The sequence below is a fragment of the Camelus bactrianus genome, chromosome 2, assembly GCF_048773025.1.
Source record: "Camelus bactrianus isolate YW-2024 breed Bactrian camel chromosome 2, ASM4877302v1, whole genome shotgun sequence".
NCBI lineage: Eukaryota > Metazoa > Chordata > Mammalia > Artiodactyla > Camelidae > Camelus > Camelus bactrianus.
Genome location: NC_133540.1, coordinates 60,332,684 through 60,347,965, shown reverse-complemented (window position 1 = coordinate 60,347,965; position 15,282 = coordinate 60,332,684). Strand labels below are relative to the sequence as shown.

The following is a 15,282-nucleotide window of genomic DNA, read 5'->3' as shown; positions in this document are numbered from 1 at the left end:
ATTCACATACTGTAAAATTCATCCTTTTAAAAGAGTAGAGTTCAGTGATTATAAGTATCTTCACAGAGTTGTGCAACCATCAGCTCTATCTAATTTTAGAACATTTACATCATCCCCCAAAAGAAACCCCATATCCACTGATAACCCCCATTCTCCTCATCCTCCAGCCCCTGGCAGCCACTCATCTACTTTCTGTCTGTATGGATTTGCCTCTTCTGCGCATTTCATATAAATGGAATCGTGAAATATGTGGTCTCTTGTTGGCTTCTTTCATTCAGTATAATGTTGTCAAGGTTCATCCATGTTAAAGCGTCTATCACTACTTCTTTTTTATTACCAGATTATATTTTATTATATGGACACACCACATGTTGCTCATCCATTCATCCGTTGATGGACATTTGGATTGTTCCCACTTTTTGGCAATTATGAGTAATACTGAATGAACATTTGTGTACAAGTTTTTGTGTGGACCAGTGGTTTCATTTTTCTTGGGTGTGTACTCAGGAGTGACATTCATTCTTGTCTCTTCAACAGTTGAGTATTTTTGGTGAAAATAGGATCTCAATTGGAAATCGATTTCTGGTTGCAGATGGGCATATATCCTGTAATTGTTATTGTGTCCAAACTCATAGCATGTACGCACCACCAAGAGTGAACCTTGCTGTGAACTGTGGACTCTGGGTGATTATGGTGTGTCCGTGGAGGTTTGTCGGTTGTAATGAATGTACTGCTCTGTGGGGGATGTTGATAATGAAGGAGGTGTGCATGTGAAGGGGCAAGGGAAATATGGGAAATCTCTGTACTTTTCCCTTAATTTCACTGTAAATGTAAAACTGCTCTTAAAAAAATCTGTTAAAAGTCCATTAAAATATTACAGCATGTAACATATGTATTTCAAAGGGACTCTTCCACCATTTTGTTGGAAGGCGACGAATTGTGCACTACACAGCAGCCTGGGTTTCCATGACACCGAGTGTGCCTGTGTGTAGGCAGTCCTTCTGCCTGCTCTGCAGAGCCCTGGGTGACCTGGCCTCTGCCCTCTGGCCTCTGCTGCATTTCTCTGCTCCTGGGTCACGATGCTCTATTGCCTTTTAGTTCTCTAAACCTGCCTGGTTCATTCCTGCCTCAGGGCCTGTGAACCAGCTGCTTCTTTGGCCTGGAGTGCTCTTCAATTGCCTATCACTCCCTGCCCCACCATTATTATTAAGTCTTAAGTTAAATAGCATCCCTAACTATTTGCTCTGAATCAGCCTTGCCAGCCTCCCTCTGACTTTGATTGCCCTTGTTTGTCTACTTGTTAGAATGTGAGCATCATGAGGGAAGGGAATCTGCCTGCTCCATTGCTCCACCTTGAACAGGTCTGTTGAGTGTTAAGTAAACAAGTGACACGTGCGTGGCTGGGTTGCTTCTCTCCTCCTGAAATGCTGGTACCTGTTTAGACCCAGTGTTTTCCTGGTGACTCTTCCAGAGGGGCAATATCACAGAGCTCATCTTTTCACCCTCACCCCCAGAAAACCAGCAAACCATACCAACAGAGCATCATTCTTATTAACCTCTTACTTTCTCTGCCTTTTAGAGCCTTGTCCTCTGCCGCTGCCACTCTGCGCAGAAAGGATCTGCTCCAAGACTACAGGGACCAAGGTGGGATTTGCTGTGCTACCATCTGCAGACAGCAGGTTTGGTGCTTCCTGGTGCTAGATCATAAGTATAATTTGCATCTGCTGAAGGTTGGTTGCCTCTCAGTTGTCCTGCAATTTCTCTGCTCCCTTCCCTTTTCTAGTTAAGACATTTCAAAAGTGCCTTAACTCTGAGAATGTCTATTTTATTCTAAGGAGAGTCTTAGATTTCAAGCGGTTTCAGGTGAATGGGTGAGTGACTATTTCCTCACTCATGGGACTTTTGTCTTAAATGACAGCAAGAGAACTATAGGTGACTCCAAAACATCCTAACCTCTTTGCATTACTGCCGAGACAGCACTCAGCAATGTGCATTAAGAAAAGTTACTGGCACTAAAAATCTTCAAAGAAACATCAGTCAGCTGTGCACCTGTTCAACAACATTACTAAAATGATTGCTAGAAAAGTTGGTGTGTTTCTCTAGTTACTAAAACCAAGGTAAAAGATGTGTGGCAGTTATACCCATTTTCTGCCCATGGAGGAGGATGTTTTTGCTTTTATGATTGATATTGTGCAACTCAATTCATCATCTAGGCTAATTCGAATTTAATTCCAGGAAAATTTTTTCTTGAAAATAAAACTAGCAGTTGCTTTTTTAACACAAAAGATTGCACACCTTATGACTAGGGCTCTTAAGTTAGCCGTTCTTTTTCATCATTTCTAATTAGTGTGGTGTTTGTCTAAAGAGACTTTAGCCCAAAGATGGACCCCAGGGCCATGTAATCCCAAGTTAATTAAAAATAAAATTTTATAAATATTGAAGAATCATTGTTTAGCACAGCATTCTGTAAGCTTATTTGTTTGTCTTCCATAAAATTCAAAATAATTGTAAGAATGTTGCTGGGATTAGAATGCCTATATTGGGCTAATACTAGGAATGACAGCTATTTCTGAGTATTTGATGCCTATGATATCCCCTCTTTGTCTGGTAGTATCTGTCCTGCTGGGTGAAAAAAAGAATTCATTTATTCAACAAATACTTACTGAACGATTTCTGTGTGCCAGGCAGTCTTTTCAGTGTGCCTGAATGAAATGAGGCAGTGAACAAAGCAAACTCCCTGCTTTCATGGAGCTTTTAAAAAGCTTCCCAATATCCTCAGCAAACGAATGGGAGAAGGGAGGTGCAGAGAAGTTGACTCACTCTCAGGTGTCCTGGAAAACCCCCTTCAAGATGGCAGACAGACACAAGATGAAAATGGGAGAGTTGGAATCTGATTCGGAGAATGAGAGCAATCTTAATGCTCTAGTTTAATCACTGGAAAAATGTGGAAGCTTATTAAAACAATAAACAAAAAACAGGTGCCGGGGTGATCTGATCTAGGCTGAAAGAAGGATTGCTTTTCAAGTATACCATTTAAATTCATTTTATTCAAGTTCACAGCTTCTGCCCAAATTCAGCCTCCATCATCCCCTCCTAGCCTCAGTTGTCAGTGTCTAATGCAGCTTTCCAGAGTTCCTCTGTACACAAATCTGAATTCATATTTGCTCCTTTCATAAAATAAAGGATACCAAACTATACTTTTGAGCATTGTATATTTTTCTTCTAATAAATGGAGGAGGGTTTAATAAATCAGTACTAAGAGAGTGTCCTCATTCTTCTTTTTTTTCACCCCCTCAACAGTCACAGAGTAGTCCATTGTATGGATGTACCACAATTTAAATAGTGACCTATTGATGGACATTTGGGTTGTAGCCAATCCTTGCTCTTAAACAATGCCACAGTAAATAACTTTGTACATGTGCACAATTATATGTGTATAAATTTGCAAAGTAGAATTGCAGGGCATATAGTATATGTATAGTTTTGATAGCTGTCTTGTCAAATTGTCTCCCGGAGGGGGTTTATCTTATTCTCACCCCTGCTGGAAACTTGTGAGAGAAGTTGTTATCTGGATATGGACTTTTTCCCAGTCTGGTAAATTAAATGATGTCTCGGAGTTTCAATTTAGGAATCCTATTCATTCAGAATTCTCAGTAGTATTTTTTTAAAAGAAAGTGTTCAGAAAAGTAAACAAAACTGGAATTCAGCTCTTCTTATTGTACAAAAGGACACTAAAGGCCTTAGATCTTCTCTTATGTAAGTTAAGACAACATTTGTCCACATTAAAAATGCTACATTTTAAATACTGAAAACATAGAGGGTTTACCCTGTGCTTCTTAGGCTCGCGATGTACCTAGGTGACCTGCTAAGAAAGAGTAAGACCTTTCTCTTGTAATTTGGTCCTGCATGATAGCTCGTTGAAATAGGACAGCATACAAAAACAAGTTAACACAGCAGACCTGGAGCTGCTTTCCTTAGAAATGCCTGCCTGGTAACTTAGATTCGAGGAGAGTTCCCACTATTTCCTGGTAAGAGTGGCTCGCTGTGCCTGAACTGTTGGGCAAACAATTCAAAAGGTTTCTTTTGAATACCTGCTTACATTCTGGGAGTATAGCATTTGGGTACGTGGCCAGCAGAAGGTTCCTGTGTGACCAACTCCAATAAAAATCCCAGACACTGAGTCACTAATAGGCTTCCCTGGTAGACGATATTTCACAGGTACTGTCACAACTGGTTGGGGAAATTAAGCACAACCATGTGATTCCACCGGGAAGGGACCCTTGGAAGTTTGCTCCTGGTCTCCTCTGGACTTTACCCTGTGTGCCTTTTTCCTTTGCTGATTTTGCCTTGTATCCTTCTGCTGTAACAAACAGCTGTGTGTACAACTATACACTGGGTCCTGTGAGTCCTAATGAACCATCACACTGGGAGTGGTCTTGGGGACCCCACCTAGTCAGCTTTGCAAAGACTTTAATATCCTTTCTGTCTGCAGGGTTAGTGGTGAGTGACACAGACACTTAGCATGCAGTTGACTGACCTTTGGCATTTTATCTTGACTTATAGTCTGTGTTCTGTTGTAACCTGTTTAATGCTTCGGATTTCTAACAGTGATTTAGCATGTACATCTAACAAATGGAGGCAACAAGAAGGCTGCTGGGTACTGGAGAGTTTTATGTTTAGTGGTGAATCCACAACTTCGGTCTTCCCCATGTCTGTACTTAGGCTTAAAAGCTTCTTGCTTTAATTTTCTATAATTTGATTATTAGGTAAATGGATTTACACAAATCCCCTTGGATTCATAGCCACAGAATTTTAGTTAGACAGTCTGATTTCTAAGTATGCTCTGATTCTGAAGCTTAACTGCAAATCAGTAGTCCTGGAAACTTCACTTAAGATGGCAGATCTTTGTCCAAATAGGATATAAGGCCCAAAGATTGAAATAAAGCTTATTTTTGTATAGTTGTGTTATATTAGCATCCCATTTTAAATTTTTAAATATTAAAATGGAAAACTGATAAAAGTGTTAAAGATTTGTTTCTTTAAGCTGCTTTTTGTTTTGGTTTTGATGGGTTTTTTTGGTGGGGGTAGGTAATTAGGTTTGTTTGTTTGTTTATTTATTATTTTTTAAATGTAGGTACTGGGGATTGACTCCAGAACCTCATGCATGCTAAGCATGTGCTCTACCACTGAGCTATACCCTCCCCCTCCTTAAGCCGCTTTTTCGAAAAGATGTTAGGTGGCTTCTGAAGAGAAGTGTTCATATGGCTTAAAAATATTAAGTGTAGGACAGAGATGGTTCTTAATGCTTCTTGCTGATCAGAAAAATGGTGGATCCATAAAATATTAGGGAACTGGTAGTAACTGGTGAAGAATGTACGTGAATTTTATTTTTATTGTCGATTTTTGGCTTCTAGAGTGACCTAGGCATGTGAGCTAACTTATGTTTAAAAACAAAGCTCAGTGAGGTGGACCTTAGGCTGATAGTGACATTTCTTTATATTCATGGTGGTATTTGAGGCTGAACTCCTTCAATTCTGAAGCTACTTGTATTGTGGTATCAATTTCTTTCAGGTAAAAATGTGTAAAAGTATAAAACGTGTAAAAGTGTAATAGTTGTTCTGGCCTGGAATGTAGCTCACCAAATGAGTCAACCCTCTGGTAGCCTGGGAGAAAAATTCTTTTTTGACTGTGAGGCCGGAATTACTGACCCAGGCTGTTTAGGAATATATTATTTTAACTATGACTTCATGAGAGAACTAATTCTTATGGGGATGGCAAGTAACTTCCATGACAGCATATAATTCCCATTCACTTTTATATGTAAGAACCCAGTAATTGCTTTTCTCAGAACTCAGAAGAAAAAATAGCATAGCCTGTATTTCAGCTACAAAGGATCTGTTGATTCTGCGCATAGCATAGTGCCTTTTGAACTCCCCAACTTGAAAAGAATTGGAGGAGCCTCTACTCCCAGGGACCTGGGGAAGAGCAGTATTGAGGTTAAGGGTGAAATCAACAGTCTAGTTAGTGCCCAGAGGAGTTCGCACTGATAAATGTCTGTCCTGCTTCTGACTGTACTAGTGCCTGAGTCACCTTCCTCCTGCCAAACCCAAACGGGTTACTAGGCGACAGGAGTGATTAGATTCTCCAAATATCTCACCACAGTGAAATGACCATCTGCAAGATTTCCAGGAAATGTCCCTCTTATAAGTCACTGGGGAGCTGGGCAAACATTCACACAGGCACTGAAGGCATCAGATGACCCAGAGCTAGTAGCTGTGTGTTAGAAGGTGGGGCCAGCTAATATTTGGAAGAAAGTCACCTCACAGAGCAAACACAGACTGTTATCTGCATCGTAACTGTGAGAAGGAAGCGTGGAGGAGGGAAGGGTGAAACATCTCTCCAGAAGGACTCATGGGGAAGGAAATCTGCTCTTATGAAAAACAAAAACAAAAACAAAAACAAAAAACCCTAGCACACTCCTAATTGTAAAAATAGACCAAGATCTCAGAAAATCACAACATTAGCAGAGTGGCTGAGATTACTTGGGTTCAAATCCTACCTCTGACCACTTGCTGGATTTCTAGCAATGGAAGTGTCTCACTTCCTCAGGCCTCACATGGAGGTGATAATTGTACCTACCCCTTAACGTGGTTGCGCATATTAACCTGTTAATATTGGGGAGGCACGAGTGTCTGGTACCATAAGCTCTGGGAAGTGTAATTATGTTCTTCACCGTCCAGGCAACTACCTAAGCAAGAGATGGGGGCAAAATTGTTTAGAAATGAAGAAAAGCCCAAAGATAGGTGAGAACTTTTCAGGGATTTATCTATTCTTTTATCATTTTGAGAACTGGAACTATTGAAATTATAGTTACAGTATCACTTAAAGAAACCTTTCCAAGGGTTTTCAGCAATACATACTTTAAAAATTATATATATATATTTTGAAAAACTACATCAGGATTATGCAGGGAGAGCAGGGTATAACCATGGAGATTGCTTGGGGGCTTCCAAGTTATCTGTAACATTCTGAAGCTATAAAGGGTTTTGCTTTACTATTTTTTATACCTTATGTTATATCCTGCCTTTTATATGTGATATATTACGATTAAAAATGCAATCACACAAAGTAAACCACTGTAAGTTGGGTGAAATTTTGGGGTTTCTGTATCCCATATGGAAATTATAATTATGTAGGCACGTTATTGACTCCTTTAGAAAAAGAAAGATGCCTGCAGTACTTTGGAGAAGGGTGAGATTGAGCAGGTGTCTTTGAGTGTGTGAGCTGACACATTTATTCACAGACACTCTAGTGCTTCTGAATGCTGGGCATTTGGCTCGTGGCCAGCGACACTGACACAAATCAGACATGGATGGTCCTTGCACCTCCTGCCCCAGCAGAGGAGATAGCCTTGGGTAGGCTACAAACTACAAACCCATGTAAGAGACTAAAGAAATGGATGGAGCATAAGTAAGGGGAGAAAGCCATGGCATTAAATCTCAATCTGATCCTTTAGGAGTTCTCACTTCCTTTGAATTTAGTTTTTGAAGGAAAGCAGAAGTTAGCAAACTGGGTTGAGATGTTGCTGTGCATTGGGCTAGGGTCACAGCAGTGCCCGGGTGATATTATATGTTATAAGTGTACAATATAGTGATTCATAGTTTTTAAAGGTTTACTCTATTTATAGTCATTGTAAAATATTGGCTACATTCTCTCTGTTGTACAATATATCCTTGTACCTTATTTTCTGCCCAATAGTTTGTGCCTCCCATTAATTTAGATTCTCAATCTTTCATCAGGAATATATTATCTGATAGAAAACTATATTACCCATTGTTCATAAAAGCTTACTGAACAAACATAACTTATTTTCAAAAACAGAAGAAGCCATAAATAATGCCTCAAATGATTCACATAAACTTTGATGGAGTTCACTTACTTCGTTTATTTGTTCTAAAAATGTTTGTGGTAGGAATTTGTTAATTAAATTCTAAGACATGATCAGCTGCATTTCCAAAGTTATTTGGGTGGGTGTGTGTGTGTGTGTGTGTGTGTGTGTGTGTGTGTGATGTCTGAAGTTAAAACTGAAATAGTCTGCTGCCCAGGAAAAAACTCCAGTCTAGGATTGCCAGTCTATTACCAGAGAAATCTAGTCCAATTTGATGCTGTAAATTGTCTGCCTTTAAACATGAATGCTAGAAGAGTAGATAGTTTAACTCTTTAAATCAAGATACCCAATTTCAGGTTACTTGGGATATTTTTACTTTTTAATTTTAAATATCTTCGAAAAAGCCTTTTTAAACATAGTTTATACAATTTGTATTATATTATTACCTAATTTTGAATCTTCACTCACATAACGGTTAGTTGGTATAATGGAGCATAATCCTGATTTGTTTATATCCTTTGGTGTTGGCGCCTGAGCTCACTCAATAACTTTCTTAACCATCTCTTGTTATATGGGATATGACCTTCACTTCAACCTTATAAAAGTATTTTCTTCAGTTTTAATATCTTATTTCTTCTCTAATTAACCTGAGATCAGAAGCTCTTTGTTAAGATCTTATTTAATTGGCCTCCATCATGGTAGGAAAGGGGATTCTGCATCAGGCCCCCAAAAATAGTCTTCTCACTCCATTCAGGTGCCTAAATAGTGTATGGAACCTAATGGATGATTCTTCCTTGGATTTATTTCCCTCTTCATGTGACCTGTTCTCACAATCTGATGTCTAACCACGAGAAATAAAGACATAAGACAGGCCGTTTTTAATTGTAACATGCCAATGACCAGTCATTTAACATAGTTCCTTATTTGAGAATGTGGGAGAGGTAAGGCTGAAGAAACTGCAGACCACGAGGATTGCTTTAATTCCCATCAAGTGGTAGAGTCTGGTTTAGAACCCCTATCTTAGGATTCTAAAACGTTACCTTGCAAGTTTGACCATGATGTCGAGTGAACTTTTGTTGTTCATTGTTTTAATAAACTCACATGGACCTGTTAACCCATAAATTACCTACATCAAGCTAAATTAAAACACACACAAAAAAATTGTGAAATCTTTGAGGGAGTTGATTTCTCACCCGCAGGGCCCGCCTCATGGTGCTGCTCTGAGCACCAAGAGGAAGCACCTAGAGCCTCTGCTGGCTGGTACCCTCTCTATCAGCACATTATTTCACCCTGCTGCTTTTCTTTCTGTGAGAATGGGATTTTTGTTTGCCTTCTTTAACTGTCTTTGGTGAAATCACTAACATTTCTTTTTATATAATGATATTTTTTATACGTCTGGGAAATCTGAAAAATAATGAGGTTGTATTAAATGAGAACTGAAACCCAAAGTTGCTAAATTACCTACCCAGGATTAGTCACAGCTGGTTTGTGGCCAAATGGAGATAAAGATTCTGGTTTCTTAACTTCTGATCCAGGGCCTTGCCATGACAGTAGTAGCTTTTAAACTTTCTTAGCCATTGAACCCGTATTTCAGATGAGATTTTGGGTAACCCCTCCAAAAGAGACATCTTTGGTTTGTTTGTTTTTAATAGAGGTACTGGGGATTGAACCAAGGACCTTGTGCTTGCTAAGCATGTGCTCTATCACTGAGCTATACCTCCTCCTCCCTTCCAAAATAGAAAGAAAAGCGGAACTTCTCTAGTTGAAGCAAGAAGGGGGCTGGAGTCATGTCCGCAAGGTCTCATTGAGACACTGCACTTCTTTCTTCTCAGCATGATTCACAACACAGATAAAGGGTGTGGCCCCTCTCTCATCCCCCAACGTCCTTAGCACAATGGACTAAATCTGATCTAAGCCTACTTTGCTGGATCTTTTCTGTCCCCTGTATGTAAAAGTGAATACACATGGAAAAGTTGACCAAGTCCAGGAGTCACAGCTGTAAAGGAAATGTCAGGTCTTCCCTGTTGACTCTGGAACATTTTTACTGTGTGTCAAGAGGAAGCAACAGAAGAGATCTGGCTATGAAAGTCTGCTGATCTCCAGCGCTGGTTCTTCTGATTTAGCAGGAGCATGCTATCTTGTTTCTTTTCCTTCGCTGTAAGAATTCAACCTGAAGCTGTGTGCTAGTTTGTAGATTTTCCCCCGAAGAGTGGTAGAATGACATACTGAATCAGAGCCACCAAAGTATCAAATGCTGGCTCCACCATTTACTAGCTGGTGACCTTGGGCAATTTTACTTAACCTCTCTGTGCTCATCTCTGAAATGTGGGTAATAATCATGTCTACCTCATAGAGTTGTGTTGAAGATTTAATAAGACAAAGCATTTAGAACAGTGTTTGGCAATGGTAAATACTATATGAGTGTTAACTTATTCTTAAGTCTAGGCTGTACACATTTAAATCATTAATAGGATGCAGATTCAAAAAACTTTAAACACTTGAATATTCTAATCTAGTGTTGATAACTAAAAATGTATATTTTTTTTCTTGTTAGACTATAGCACAATAATGGTAGATCCCAATTAACTTTGTACGATCATGTGTTGATAAAATTGTTTAAAGTATACATTTGTAAATACTTTTCAAAAAAAAAAAAGCTTTTCTAAAGTAACTACAAAGCTCAAAATACAATAATCAATTGGCTTCACAACATAAATTAGATTTGTTAAGGCCCCAGAGAAATGTTCTTTTCTACCTAGTTATTATGAATGGTCTTACTTTTGTAGATGAGGAAAGCTATACACAGTGGCCAACCAGTATTTCCTAGGAAACTTTCTGACAGTTGATCTTTAAACATAGGTTTCTGATTGCACTTTGGTGAAAATCTCTGCAAAGAAATTCTGTCTATTTAGCTGGTTATTTATTGACATACAGTAATGCCCTTGATGAGTGAGTGCATTTTTGTTTTTAAGAGTTGGTGCCACTCTCAGAAGAAAATGAAGAAACTATCTGCTCTAGTAACAGTAGGATTCCAAAACTGGCTTTAGAGTTAGGGTCTTCTTTTGCCCACCAGCTCTTTTGTCCCTGTCGCTACCACACCCAGATACTTGCCAAATATCTAATTCATATTTGAAAGCCTCATGATTATTAATTTATAGTATTTAAATGAGTTTGTGGATTTTCTTACTATTGAAATCTCTGCACTAGTCTGATTTGCACCTATAGAACACCATTTTTATAAGAGATCTGTATAATAATTGTGCATGAATATATAGTCAAAAAGCAAAGACTGGTGACCATACCATGAAAATGTAGGACACCAGGCACCCCAGAGGGGAAGGGTGGTTTTTAACAAGTTGGAAGTTATAAATTGGCATTTGTTTTTCAATGGGGATTTGGGGAAAGAGGACTCTAGGTTTTGTTACCTCCCCAGGCAGTGGGTGCTGTGTTTGACAATTTGTTTCTGGGTCCAGGAGTTGTAGCAGGAAAGGTTTCTTGGAGAAAGTGACATCTAAGCTGGGACCTGAGCAGAAGAGGCAGGCATGTAAGCAAGAAGGCGGGGGCGAGAGGAGGTTTGGGCTGCTGAAAAACTCTATGAAAAGGCCTGATAAGAGCGGAAAATGCGTGTGATGGGGACAGAAGTTAAGTAACTATGCCTAGAAGCACAGGATGAAGGGAAAGGGAAAAAATGAGTCTCCAGTTGAGCCCGGAAGGAAGCCGAGGCCAGATTTCAAAGGTCCTTGTAAGCAGTGTCACCCGTCAGAAGGACACACCATCTGGAGGAAAAACTAAGGTAATTGGGAAAAGGTGATCTGACTGGATATTTGTTACTAAGGAAATAATGTTAATTTTGTTTAGCTGTAATGACATTAGTGTTTTTTATTTTTTTTTTTAAAGAGTGCCTTGAAGAGGCATACTGAAATATTTACAAGTTTACAAATAAGATGTTTGGGATTGTTTCAGAAAGACTCAGGGTAGAAGACAGATAAAATAGATTTCCCATGATGATCGTTGTAGCTGATGAGATTTGCTGTGCTATTCTCTGTACTTTCAATATAACATTTGAAATTTTCTATTATAAGTTGTTTTTTTTTTTGTAAGTCAAAGTAACCAATGGACTTATGGCCACAGAGAGCCATTTAGGGGCTTTAGAAGAAGCAGTCAGTAAAAAACAAGTTTCTTCTGTATAGCACAGGGAACTACATTCAGTATCTTGTAATAACCTTTAATGAAAATAAATATGAAAACAAATATATGTATGTATATGCATGACGGGGCCAACAAGAAGCCAGTAGACCAGGAAATGGACCAGGAACAAAACCAGAGCGGGAGGGAATGCTGCATTAAGTACTTGATCATCAGTCCTTTCCCCCCAGTGGTTGTGGTGCTTCATTTTCTCCTTGTACAAGATTATTCATGACTTCATGTCTTCTTAGTGACCTGTTTTGTATTATTCATTTCCTCCTAATTTCACTTTGTATTCAGTAGTACAAAATACTAGAGTATCCCATATTCCTAGGACTGCATAAACTTTCTTTTTCGTAAAAAAATAAATTTTTTGTATCTTTTTGGTGGATGGATTTAATCCATTAAAAATGTGTTGTGGCTACTGACATGTTTGGATTAAGTCATGCCCTCTGTAAGGAAGGGTGTTTGTGAGCTAGAGAAAGCAGAGTTACATAGATAGATGGAGAATTAAATTGGACAGGACTTGGGGTGATTGTCAAGAAAGCAGAGGAGGGACTTTGAAGCTGAGATAATAGCTAAGATTTTATTTACCCTCTAAATAACCCCCATTGCATACAATGGAATTCACTCATTTCATTTAAAGATACTGCCCATCAGCCCATCATCCTTTCTGACATTCGTAAGATGTGCCTCTGAAGTACAGAGACATATTAACCAGAATGTCATTTTTGGTCTTGTCATCAGTACAAGCTTTGGAAATGGGCTCACAATATTCTGATATCTTTAATACTGCAGATTATGCTACAGGAGATGTTAGAAGAAAAAAAAAACCAAATCAAAAACAAAAAACTTCTGGGCTGTAAATTTTATTTAAATTTCTTGGAAAATGCAGGGGGCTTTTTGTGTTTTTATTCTTAATACACGTTTTTGATAGCATGTTTTGGAAAAAAAAAGTTTCAAGTGAGTATTTCTGGTCAAATACTTTTTTTTAAAATGTAGTATCATCAATGAAAATTACATTTAATGGAAATAAGATTAAATATGGAATTACATCTTTTAGCTTCCTGATGCTAATTGAACATTGAGAGTTTATAGCATTTCCTGACTACCTCTTGGCTTGATGTTCAGGTTTGGAGACAGTGCTTTTAATCATCCTGTGTTTTTCTAAACCTGCTTCACTCTGTAGAAAACAGTTTCTGACCATAGTTTACTCCCAAGAATAGACCAGTGCTAAACAGAATAGAGTAACTACTTCACTGATGTTCTATTCATTACTGATTTGTGGAGCTTGGCATTTTACAAGTCTATTAAAAAGGACTATTCTACTTTTTTAAAATTTTGTTTTCAGTTTTCATCTGTATACCCTAGCCTTTTAAAATTCCCAAGATATATAGTATGTGTGTATCCTCCATTGTTATGTTCATTATTTGAATTTTCTTTTCACTTTTACATCTATGTAGTATAGTTTACTAAACTTCAAATGTTATTTCTTCTTGAATTTATAAAAGTTGTTTTTATTGCTCTTTGGTCTTTTTAAATGGCTTCTGGGTGGCTGGGAGGGGGTGGGAGTTACTTAATCAAAAACCTCTCCAGGATAGGCGCCTTCTCTTCTGCTACCCTCCTGAGCCCTTAGAGCTGGATTCCACGTGGAACGGGATGCCAGAAATCATCTCCGTTCTGCCTGGCCGGCCATTCACTTGCCTCACCCTCCAGGCGGTGAGTCCAGCATTTATTATATGTCTAGCCCTGGAGTATTGCTTATCTTGGGTTTGGTCGCTCTGTTTCATTAAACTCAGGGTACAGCTTTTGCAGTTTTCTGTATCTCTATTTTCTATCCTACCTATTTAACATAAAATAATACAACCTCTGCATCAAAAGTCAAGTTGAATACTGAATCCTTATTAGACATTTGATAGCTTTAACTCTTCTGCCCCCACATAATATCTGTTTTTATTCTTCCTGTGTTTATAATATTGTATCTTTAACCTTTTCTTAAAAGCCTCATGTGGGTTAAACATTTCTTATAAGACTGCACTGGGGTGATCAATTTTTAAAAAGTCCATTATGGCCAGTATAATCAGAATGCTGTACATGTACACACATTAATCGATTAGAAATGGAAAAGAACTCAAAGGCAAAAATCCACAGTTAAGCTGTGGGAGCATTTTTAGTGGAATCCAGTTTTAGTTTAAAAGAAGTTATATTTGCGCAGGTTTCTGGAAGCTATTTACTGTGATTCAGTCTCGGCAGGTGGGAACATAGATGTTCTTGATATTCTCTTGCCTTGATGGTGTACTGATTTTTTTTTTTTCTGATAATGAGATTTCACTTAAAAATTTTAAACAGTGTTGCCTCATAAGCCTGGTGATCCTAATTTGAATAGCCCTCCTGCTTGATTTTCCTTCATTGCACTGTAAGTCTTTTTCTTGTTGTAGTAGGACACCAGCAGTATGTAAACCCCATGAGAGAAGGGACTTTTCTATGTACTCACTAAATATTGTTGAGTCAATAATTATCTTTGCTTTTAGGCTGCTTATTTATTTTTTCAGTACAAAAAGGTAAAAAGTGGAGCAAATGATCCATGTAATATCACTTTTCCAGGAACCATGTTTATTTATTTATATATAGCCCAATTTTCTCCCACACTAAAGAATTGTGCTACATACACCGTTTTGTAACTTCTTCGCCTAACATTGTATGATAGTATGATGGTATTTTATTGTACAAATAATGTTAGAATGTAACTAGTCCCATCTTGATGGACAGTGTGGTTTCAGTCTTATAGGTCCAGAATCACTTACCTGCAGTTTCAAAACCTAAACTTCTAAAAATAAAAGGCCGTTTGTCCTTCCTTCCCCCATCCCTCCGTCCCTCCTCTAATTCTTGGTGTCAGAAACTGGTTGAACTGACCAAAAGTTCTTTATAGTTTTTATTCACCCAACTTAGTGTGAATATATCTACATCTCATTCAGAGATATTAATATTTGAATATCTGATGTTTCCCAGATCCATCAAGGTGGTAGTGGTGAGTTGTGCGACCTAATATAGATTTTTGAAATCTAAAGTTCTGAACTGTAAAATGTATCTGTTGCCAAAAGATTCTGATGATTGTATTTGGAAAATAATTCACAGGTACTTATCCAAGTATCTTTAGATAAATCCCTAGTAGTAATTCACAGTGGGTAACATATAGCTTTTGAAATTAG

General features: G+C 38.3%; 1 protein-coding gene across 10 annotated transcripts in view; it reads left to right on the top strand.

Annotated features, from left to right (window-relative positions):
- Positions 1-15,282, top strand: part of SGMS2 (sphingomyelin synthase 2) — an 82,382-nt gene that overhangs the window by 29,950 nt on the left and 37,150 nt on the right. For 4 of the 10 annotated variants that reach the window (XR_012499455.1, XM_074342658.1, XM_074342653.1 and 1 more), the window contains exon 2: positions 1,580-1,730. The gene's annotated coding sequence lies outside the window, so the exon portion shown is untranslated. The remainder of the gene's footprint in view (positions 1-1,579; positions 1,731-15,282) is intronic. The other 6 variants (XM_074342705.1, XM_074342695.1, XM_074342698.1 and 3 more) reach the window with 2 other exon arrangements.